The sequence below is a fragment of the Pseudorca crassidens genome, chromosome 17, assembly GCF_039906515.1.
Source record: "Pseudorca crassidens isolate mPseCra1 chromosome 17, mPseCra1.hap1, whole genome shotgun sequence".
Taxonomy (NCBI): Eukaryota; Metazoa; Chordata; class Mammalia; order Artiodactyla; family Delphinidae; genus Pseudorca; species Pseudorca crassidens.
Window position 1 is genome coordinate 44,533,073 of NC_090312.1, and position 10,182 is coordinate 44,543,254.

At 34.8% G+C, this 10,182-nt stretch overlaps 1 pseudogene; it reads right to left on the reverse strand.

The window, feature by feature from the left end:
* Positions 1–5,373: 5,373 nt before the first annotated feature.
* LOC137210070 (ATP synthase F(0) complex subunit B1, mitochondrial pseudogene) lies at positions 5,374–8,649 on the reverse strand (annotated as a pseudogene).
* Between the last annotated feature and the right edge of the window lie 1,533 nt (positions 8,650–10,182).

Consider the following 10,182-nt stretch of genomic DNA (forward strand, 5'->3'; position numbering starts at 1 on the left):
GAAATAGAAAATATGAACAGACCAATCACAAGCACTGAAATTGAAACTGTGATTAAAAATCTTCCAACAAACAAAAGCCCAGGACCAGATGGCTTCACAGGCGAATTCTATTAAACATTTAGTGAAGAGATAAAACCTATCCTTCTCAAACTCTGCTAAAATATAGCAGAGGGAGGAATACTCCCAAAGTCATTCTACGAGACCACCATGACCCTGATACCAAAACCAGATAAAGATGTCACAAAGAAAGAAAACTACAGGCCAATATCACTGATGAACATAGATGCAGAAATCCTCAACAAATTACTAGCAAACAGAATCCAACAGCACATTAAAAGGATTATACACCATGATCAAGTGGGGTTTTTCTCAGGAATGCAAGGATTCTTCAATATACGCAAATCAATCAATGTGATACACCATATTAACAAATTGAAGGAGAAAAACAAAATAATCATCTCAATAGATGCAGAGAAAGCTTTCAACAAAATTCAAGACCCATTTATGATAAAAACACTACAGAAAGTAGGCATAGAGGGAACTTTCCTCAACTTAATAAAGGCCATAGATGACAACCCCCAGCCAGCATCGTCCTCAATGGTGAAAAACTGAAACCATTCCAACTAAGATCAGGAACAAGACAAGGTTGCCCACTCTCACCACTATTGTTCAACATAGTTTTGGAAGTTTTAGCCACAGCATTCAGAGAAGAAAAAGAAATAAAAGGAATCCAAATTGGAAAAGAAGAAGTAAAGCTGTCACTGTTTGCAGATGACATGATACTATACACAGAGAATACTAAAGATGCTACCAGAAAACTACTAGAGCTAATCAATGAATTTGGTAAAGTAGCAGGATACAAAATTAATGCACAGAAATCTCTGGCATTTCTATACACTAATGATGAAAAAATTTGAAAGTGAAATTAAGAGAACACTCCCATTTACCATTGCAACAAAAAGAATAAAATATCTAGGAATAAACCTACCTAAGGAGACAAAAGACCTGTATGCAGAAAATTATAAGACACTGATGAAAGAAATTAAAGATGATACAAATAGATGGAGAGATATACCACGTTCTTGGAGTGGAAGAATCAACATTGTGAAAATGACTCTACTACACAAAGCAATCTACAGATTCAATGCAATCCCTATCAAACTACCACTGGCATTTTTCACAGAACTAGAACAAAAAATTTCACAATTTGTATGGAAACACAAAAGGCCCCATATAGCCAAAGCAATCTTGAGGAACATAAATGGAGCTGGAGGAATCAGGTTCCCTGACTTCAGACTATACTACAAAGCTGCAGTAATCAAGACAGTGTGGTACTGGCACAGAAACAGAAATATAGATTAATGGAACAGGATAGAAATCCCAGAGATAAACCCACCCACATATGGTCACCTTATCTTTGATAAAGGAGGCAAGAATATACAGTAGAGAAAAGACAGCCTCTTCAATAAGTGGTGCTGGGAAAACTGGACAGATACATGTAAAAGAATGAAATTAGAACACTCCTTAACACCATGTACAAAAATAAACTCAAAATGAATTAAAGACCTTAATGTAAGGTCAGACACTATCAAATTCTTAGAGGAAAACATAGGCAGAGCACTCTTTGACATAAAACACAAGATCTTTTTTGACCCACCTCCTAGAGGAACGGAAATAAAAACAAATATAAACAAATAGGACCTAATGAAACTTAAAAGCTTTCGTACAGCAAAGGAAACCATAAACAAGACCAAAAGACAACCCTCAGAATGGGAGAAAATATTTGCAAATGAAGAAACTGAAAAAGGATTAATCTCCAAAATTTACAAGCAGCTCATGCAGCTCAATAACAAAAAAGCAACAACCCAATCAAAAAATGGGCAGAAGACTTAAATAGACATTTCTCCGAAGATATACAGATTGCGGACAAACAATGAAAGAATGCTCAACATTATTAATCATTAGAGAAATGCCAATCAAAAGTACAATGAGATATCATCTCACACCGGTCACAATGGCCATCATCAAAAAATCTACAAACAACAAATGCTGGAGAGGGTGTGGAGAAAAGGGAACACTCTTGCACTACTTGTGGGAATGTAAATTGATCGAGCCACTATGGAGAACAGTATGGAGGTTCCTTAAAAAACTGAAAATAGAAGTACTATATGACTCAGCAATCCCACTACTGGGCATATTCCCTGAGAAAACCATAATTCAAAAAGAGTCATGTACCAAAAGGTTTATTGCAGCTCTATTTACAATAACCAGGAGATGGAAGCAACCTAAGTGTCCATCAACAGATGAATGGGTAAAGAAGATGTGGCACATATATACAATGGAATATTACTCAGCCATAAAAAGAAACGAAATTGAGTTATTTGTAGTGAGGTGGATGGACCTAGAGTCTGTCATACAGAGTGAAGTAAGTCAGAAAGAGAAAAACAAATACTGTACACTAACACATATATATGGAATCTAAGAAAAAAAAAGTCATGAAGAACCTAGGGTAAGATGGGAATGGAGACACAGACCTACTATAGAATGGAGTTGAGAATGTGTGGAGGAGGAAGGGTAGGGTGTAGCAAAGTGAGAAAGTGGCATGGACATATATACACTACCAAACATAGAATAGGTAGCTAGTGGGCAGCAGCCGCATAACACAGGGAGATCAGCTCGGTGCTTTGTGACCACCTAGAGGGTTGGGATAGGGAGGGTGGGAGGGAGGGAGATGCAAAGGGAAGAAATACGGGAACATGTGTATATGTATAACTGATTCACTCTGTTATAAAGCAGAAACTAACACACCATTGTAAAGCAATTATACTCCAATAAAGATGTTAAAAAAAAAAAAAGAGTATCTAGTAGGCATCATGCCTGGTACCAGGTACAGGAGAAAATAGGAGAGATCAAGGTAAACAAAGTTGTGAAGAGCAACTTATAGCATCTGGGATGAATTGGGCATGAAATAAGAAACAAAACAATTCAGCAAAATTGTAATTAACTCACTAAAGGAAAATGTTACATACTAAAAAGCAAAATGTTTAAATGATTTGGGGTTTCATTCACTGACCATAAAACAAAAAATGAAAACATAGAGTTAGTGATAAGAAAATCTAAATTCTGGACTTGTTTTGTGAGGATCTCCTGTCCTTGTTCTTACGTCCTTCCAAATAAAGTTCAACATCCAGATCTTGATTGAATGTTTCTGGATCCTCGAGGGTCCAGAAGTCAACCCATTCAACAAAAATAAGGTCTTCCCAAACACTCCTGAAACTTAACTTTAGCCTGGTTTGACTCAGGTTTAACTTTCAGTCATTTGTTTCCTTGTAACTTTAGCATGCTGCAAAACAAAATTGAAATGTCAATAAAAAACATACATTGTCAAATACATTGGAACATTAAAAAGGTCACGGGAGAATTTGACAACTAGTGATGAAGTTAAATTTGAAGTACATAAGTACATACAATTGGCTGATGTAAGTATAATTTACTTGTCAATGTAACAGTCCTTAAAAAGATCACAAAATCAGGAGGTTATAAACTATTACACTAAGGTTGAGTTATAATATTCTTTCTAGACATTAGCAGAGTAAATTGAAATGAACGAAGCAAAGAAATGTACAATGTGGATTAGGGAGAGGGATGGACTGGGAATTTGGGGTTGGTAGATGCAAACTATTACATTTAGAATGGATAAACAACAAGGTCCTACTGTATAGGACAGGGAACTATTTCTAATCTCCTAGGATAAACCATAATGGAAAAGAATATTTTTTAAAACGTCTATGTGTGTAAAACTGAGTCACTTTGCTGTACAGCAGAGATTGGCACAACACTGTAAATCAGTTATACTTCAATTAAAAAAAAGAGAAATGTACGGATGTGAAAAAAAAAGATGAAGAAAAAGTAAAATGTACTACAGGAAGAATAAGCTAGTTGAAAATATCAAAGCAAAATAGCCAGACTGCAGTGAGAAATGAATTCTTTGGTGTGATGTATCCATTATCTGATTTTGGATTTAAATACAAAGTAAAAATATGAAAAAAGCTTTGACATCATAATGTATTCTCTTTGCAGATATCTGAATTGATTCTTACATGATATGATAAATATCTGTGAATAAAAACCCCACATGGCTTCTAGTTTTATCTCCTCAGCCAGTTATTAACGAATCTTTTCTAAAGTCCAACATTAAATGGATACCAAAAAACCTAGCTTCATTTATTTTACTCTGAATGACATTTAATAACTTTAAATCTTTTTAACATGAAGACTTTTCTTATACTTTTGTTTAAATGCTATTTGATTTTACTTTATCTTATTAAACACCATTAGTACACCCTTAATGTGTCTATGTATTTTTTGCCTTCTTTTTAAGTGATTTATTGAATTGATTTCTTTCTTTTTTTTTTTTCTTTTTTGTATTGAAGTAGAGTTAACTGCCAATCTTATATTAGTTTTGGGTGTACAAAGCTGTGATTCCATACTTTTATAGATTATGAAAAATACAAAGTTATTACCCTATTACTATGTGCTTTACACTATATCCTTCTGACTTATTTATTTTATAACTGATAGGTTGAAATTCTTAGACCCTTCACCGATTTCACACATCTGCTCACCCATTACCCTCTGGCAACTACTAGATTTTTCTCTGTGTCTGTGAATCTCTTTCTGTTTTATTATATTTGTTTGTTTTGTTTTTCAATTTCCACATATAAATGAAAACATACAGTATTTGTCTTTCTCTGTGTGACTTATTTCACATAAATAAGGCCCTTTAGGCCCATCCGTGTTGTCAAAAATGGTAAACTTTCATTATTTTTTATGGCTAATAGTAACCACATCTTCTTTATTTATTCATCTGTCAATGGACACTTAGGTTGCATCCATATTGTGGCTATTGTATTGAATAAATATTGCTAAAATGAACATAGGAGTGCATTATCTTTTCAAATTAGTGTTTTCATTTTTCAGATAAATACCCAGGAGTGGAATTCCTGGTTTGTATGGCAGTTCTATTTCTTTGTTTGTTTCAACTGTCACTTTATTGCAAGATGGTTGAATTAATTAAAAATTTAAACTATAACTTGATAATCTTTAGTCCAGTACCAAATTTTATTCAAAGCAAACTGCTTATTCAGAAGTGATCATGGAACAATTCAATGCAGAGCAAGAAGGATGAGAGAAACATCTTACTGGCCAATAGACTGTTTTATTTCTCGCATTATATGAAACTCAAACTTTTCATTTTTAAGAAACATCAACTCTAACTTCAGTAGACAGCGATATACAAAGATTCTGTCACATAGGCTAGTTTCCATTTAGTCAGTCAACTATTTCTAGCTCTCTCAGTTGGGATAGATGCATTTACAGAACTGGCTATGCTTTAGCCTTCTTTGCGAGCAGCTTTAGATGTGCAATGCACTTGTCAATTGTCTCCTTCTCCTCCTGTGCATAGATGCTCTGCACCACATGCTTCTCCACCCAGTCTATCATGTGCTCTTGTTCCTTTTGATGCATCATATTCTGCACAGAGATATGATAGTCCAGGCGATTCTTTATCTCCTTGTATACTCTATGCAACCGTTCCCATTAAGTAACCTCCAAGGCCATAGCAATGTTATTCCTTTGGACATCAAAAAGGTAATGGAGCTTTTGAACCAGTGCCTACTCTGACTTCTTCAGATCAATCGCATCCTGGATTTGTTTGATGGAAGACTGTTTTTGCCTCTTCCAGTTGGGCAATTTTTTGCTCATTGAGTTTATCAGCAAATTCCCCAATAGAGGCACCATATTTTTTAACTACATAGACAAGCAATCCTATTGTTGATATGGTTGAGAAAGTCTCTGGAGTTATCACGTATATTTCTTTGGAGAGTAAATATAAGATAAGCCCAGTTCTGAGCACATAGGTTACTGTTACACCAGTTTCAGGATAAAGGAACTGGAAGAACTCCTCAGGGATCAGCCCAAAATGAACTTTTTCTCCATATTCAGGAAGAGGTGGTACAGAGGCAAGACTTGGTGGCCCTGTATGAAAGATCCTTGTTGCCTGTAATACCCCTGGACTGAGGAGGGCTGCACTCTTCAGAGAGGGGCCTGCTGCAGTGGCAGCAGAAAGTACCACCAGGTAGCATCTACACAGCAGCAGTCTTGGTGCCCCAGTAACAGTTCTATTATTAATTTTTGAGGAAACTCCATAATGTTTTCACAATTGAGTATGATGTTAGCTGTAGGGTTGTCATAAATGGACTTTATTATATTGATATATGTTCCCTCTATACAATTTTTGTTGAGAGTTTTTTTTTTTTATCATGAAGGGATGTTGAATTTTATCAAATGCTTTTTCTGCATTTATTTAGATGATCATGTGATTTTTATCCTTTGTTTTGTTAATATGGTGTATTGCATTGATTGATTTGTGGATATTGCACCATCCTTGCATCTCTGAAATAAATCCCACTTGGTGACATATGAATCTTTTAATGTATTGTTGAATTTGGTTTGCTAATATTTTGTTGAAAATGTTTGCATCTATGTTCATCAGGGATACTGGCCTGTGATTTCTTTCTTTCTTTTTTTTTTTTTTTTTTGGTAGGGTCTTTGGTTTTATTATCAAGGTAATGCTGGATTTGTAGAATGAGTTTGGGACTTCCCTGGTGGTGCAGTGGTTAAGAATCCATCTGCCAGTGCAGGGGACATGGCTTTGAGCCCTGGTCCTGGAAGATCCCACATGCTGTGGAGCAACTAAGCCTATGTGCCACAACTACAGAGCCTCCACTCTAGAGCCCATGAACGATAACTACTGAGCCTGTGTGCCACAAATACTGAAGACAGTGGTCCTAGCACCCTTGCTCCACAATAAGAGAAGCCACATGATGAGAAGCCCTCACACCACAACAAAGAGTAGCCCCCATTCGCCACAACTAGAGAAAGCCCCTGTGCAGCAACAAAGAACCAAAGCAGCCAAAATATAAATAAATAAAGAAAAGAAAATTTAAAAATATATATTATTTTAAAAATTATATGTTTAAAAAAAAAGAATGAGTTGGAAGTGTTCCCTCCTCTTCAATTTTTTAGAATTAGGTTGAGAAAAATATGTGTTAACTCTTCTCTTTAAATGTTTGGTAGATCTCCTGTGAAGCCATCTGGTTCTGAACTTTGGTTTATTGGGAATTTTTTGATTACTGATTCAATTTCAATACTAGATTTTCTATTTTTTCCTGATTCAGTTATGGAAGATTGTATGTTTCTAGAAATGTATCCATTTCTTCTAGGTTGTCCAATTCAATGGCATATAACTGTTGGTAGTATTTTCTTATGACTGTATTTCTGTGACATCAGTTGTAACTCCTCTTTCATTTCTAATTTTCTTTGCATTCTCTTTTTTTTTCTTGATATGAATCTGACTAAAGATTCATCAATTTTGTTTACCTTTTCAAAGAATTGGCTGTTAGTTTCATTGGCCTTTTCTATTGTTTTTGGTCTCTATTTTATTTATTTCCACTCTGATCTCTATTATTTCCTTTCTTCTACTAACTTTGGGCTTTGTTTTTTGTTTGTTTGTTTTTTTCTAATTTCTTTAAGTGTAAATTTAAGTTGTTTATTTGAGACTTTTTCTTGTTTCTTGAAGTAGGCTTGTATAGCTACAAACTTCCTTATTAAAACTGCTTTTGCTGCATCCTATAGATTTTGGAAAGTTGTGTTTCTATTTTCATTCATCTCAAGGTATTTTTGATTTTCTCTTTTATTTCTTCATTGACCCATTTGTTTTTTAGTAGCATGCTGTTTAGTCTCCAAGTGTTTGAGGTTTTTGCCAGTTTTCTTCCTGATATTGATTTCTACTTTCATAACATTGTTGTTGGAAAAGATGCTTGATATGATTTTAATCTTTTTAAATTTATTGAGACTTGTTTTGTGGCCTAGCATGTGATCTGTCCTGGAGTATCTTCCATGTGTGCTTGAATAGAATGCATGTTCTGCTGTTTTGGGTGGAATGTTCTGTAGATGTCTATTAAGTCCATCCGATCTAATGTGTCACTTAAGGTCAATGTTTCCTTATTGAGTTTCTGTCTGCATGATTTATCCATTTTTGTAAGTGGAGTATTAAAGTCTCCTGTTATTATTACATACTTTCAATTTCTCCCTTTATGTCTGTTAATATTTGCTTTATGTATTTAGATGCCCCTGTATTATGTCCATGTATGTTTACAAATGCTATATCCTCTTTATGGATTGACCTCTTTATCATGATGTAATGTCCTTTTGTCTTTTGTTATAGCCTTTGTTTTAAAGTTTACATTGTCTGATAGGAGTATTGCTACCCCAGCTAGCTTTTTTTTAATTTCCATTTACATACAATATCTTTTTATATCCCCTCACTTTCAGTCCATGTGTGTGTTTAGCTCTTAAGTGAGTCTCTCGTAGGCAGCATATAGATGGGTCTTCTTTTTTATCCATTCAGCTACCCTGTGTCATTTGATTGGGGCATTTAGTCCATTTACATTTAAAGTGATTATCAAAAAGTGTGTATTTATTGACCTTTTGTTACTTGTTTTCTGATTGTTTTTGCAGTTCTTCTCTGTTCTTTTCTTCTCTTTTTAACCTCTTCCCTTGTGATTTGATGATTTTCTTTAATGTCATGTTTGGGCTCCTTTCTCTTTTTGTGTGTGTATGTATTGTAAGTTTTTGGGTTTTTGTTACCATGAGGTATGTTTATATCTATATGTAGATTTTAAAAATATATATATGCATATGTAAATATATATATATATATTTAAGCCAATAGTTGTTTAAATTCAACATATTCTAAATGCTCTACATTTTTTACTCCCCCATCCAACTTTTATGTTTTTATATCATATTTTACGTCTTCTTATGTATCCCGTAACTGCTTACTGCAGTTATAGTGATTTTATGACTTTTGTCTTTCAATCTTCCTACTAGCTTTTTATGTGGTTCATCTACTGCCTTTGCTATATATTTGCTTTTACCGACAAGATATTTTTCCTTTGCATATAAACATATTTCTTATTATGGCCTATTATTTTCCACTTAAAGAAGATTCTTTAACATTTCTTGTAAGGCCAGTTTAGTAGTGATGAACTCTTAGTTTTTCTTGTCTGGGAAACTCTTATCTCTCTTTAATTCTGAATGATAACCTTGCCTGAATGATATCCTGGTTGTAGGTATTTTTCCTTTCAGTATTTTAACTATATCATGCCATTCCCTTTTGGCCAGCAAAGTTTCTGCTGAAAAATCAGCTGATTGCCTTAAGGAGTTCCTTTGTATGTGACTCTTTGTTTTTCTCTTGCTGCCTTTAAAATTCTCTCTTTAACTTTAAATTTTTCCATTTAAATTATGATATGTCTTGGTGTGGATGTCTTTGGGTTCATCTTGTTTGGGACTCTCTGTGCTTCCTGGACCTGGATGTCTGTTTCCTAGTGCAGGTTAGGGAAATTGTTCACCATTAAGTCATCTTATATATTTTCTTCCCCTTTCTCTCTCTCTTCTCTTTCTGGAACTACTGTAATGTGAATGTTAATATTCTTGATGTTGTCCCTAAAGTCCCTTAAACTATCCTCATTTTTTCAAATTTTCTTTGTACTGTTCTGATTGGGTGATTTCTGCTATTCTCTCTTCCAGGCTGCTTATTCATTTTTCTGTATCATTTAATCTGCTGTTGATTACCACTAACCTATTTTTCATTTTACTTATTGTATTTTTCAACTTTGATAAGTACTTTTTAAAAATTTTTCTGTTGAAATTCTCACTGTGTTCCTCAATTCTTCTTCCAAGTCAGTGAATATTTTTGTAGCAGTTTCTTTGAACTCTTTATCAGGTAAATTACTTATGTCCATATCATTAGTCCCCCCTGCCCCCCCTCCCAGGGGATTTATCTTGCTCTTTCACTTAGAACATATTCCTGTTTTCTAATTTTGTTGGACTTTTTGTGTTTTTCTCTATAAATTAGACAAAAGAGTTACCTGTCCTAGTCTTGAAGATGTGTCCTTGTGTAGGAGCATTGCTATGTACACTGAGTGTGTCTGGTGGCTTTAGAAAGAGTGCTGGAGCTAAAGCAAGCCCCAGCTGAGGCCTTTTCTGGTGCATGCCAAGGCCATCACCTTGGTGTGTCTGGGGAAGAGATCTGGAGCTGGAGGGGTTAAAGCCAAAGCC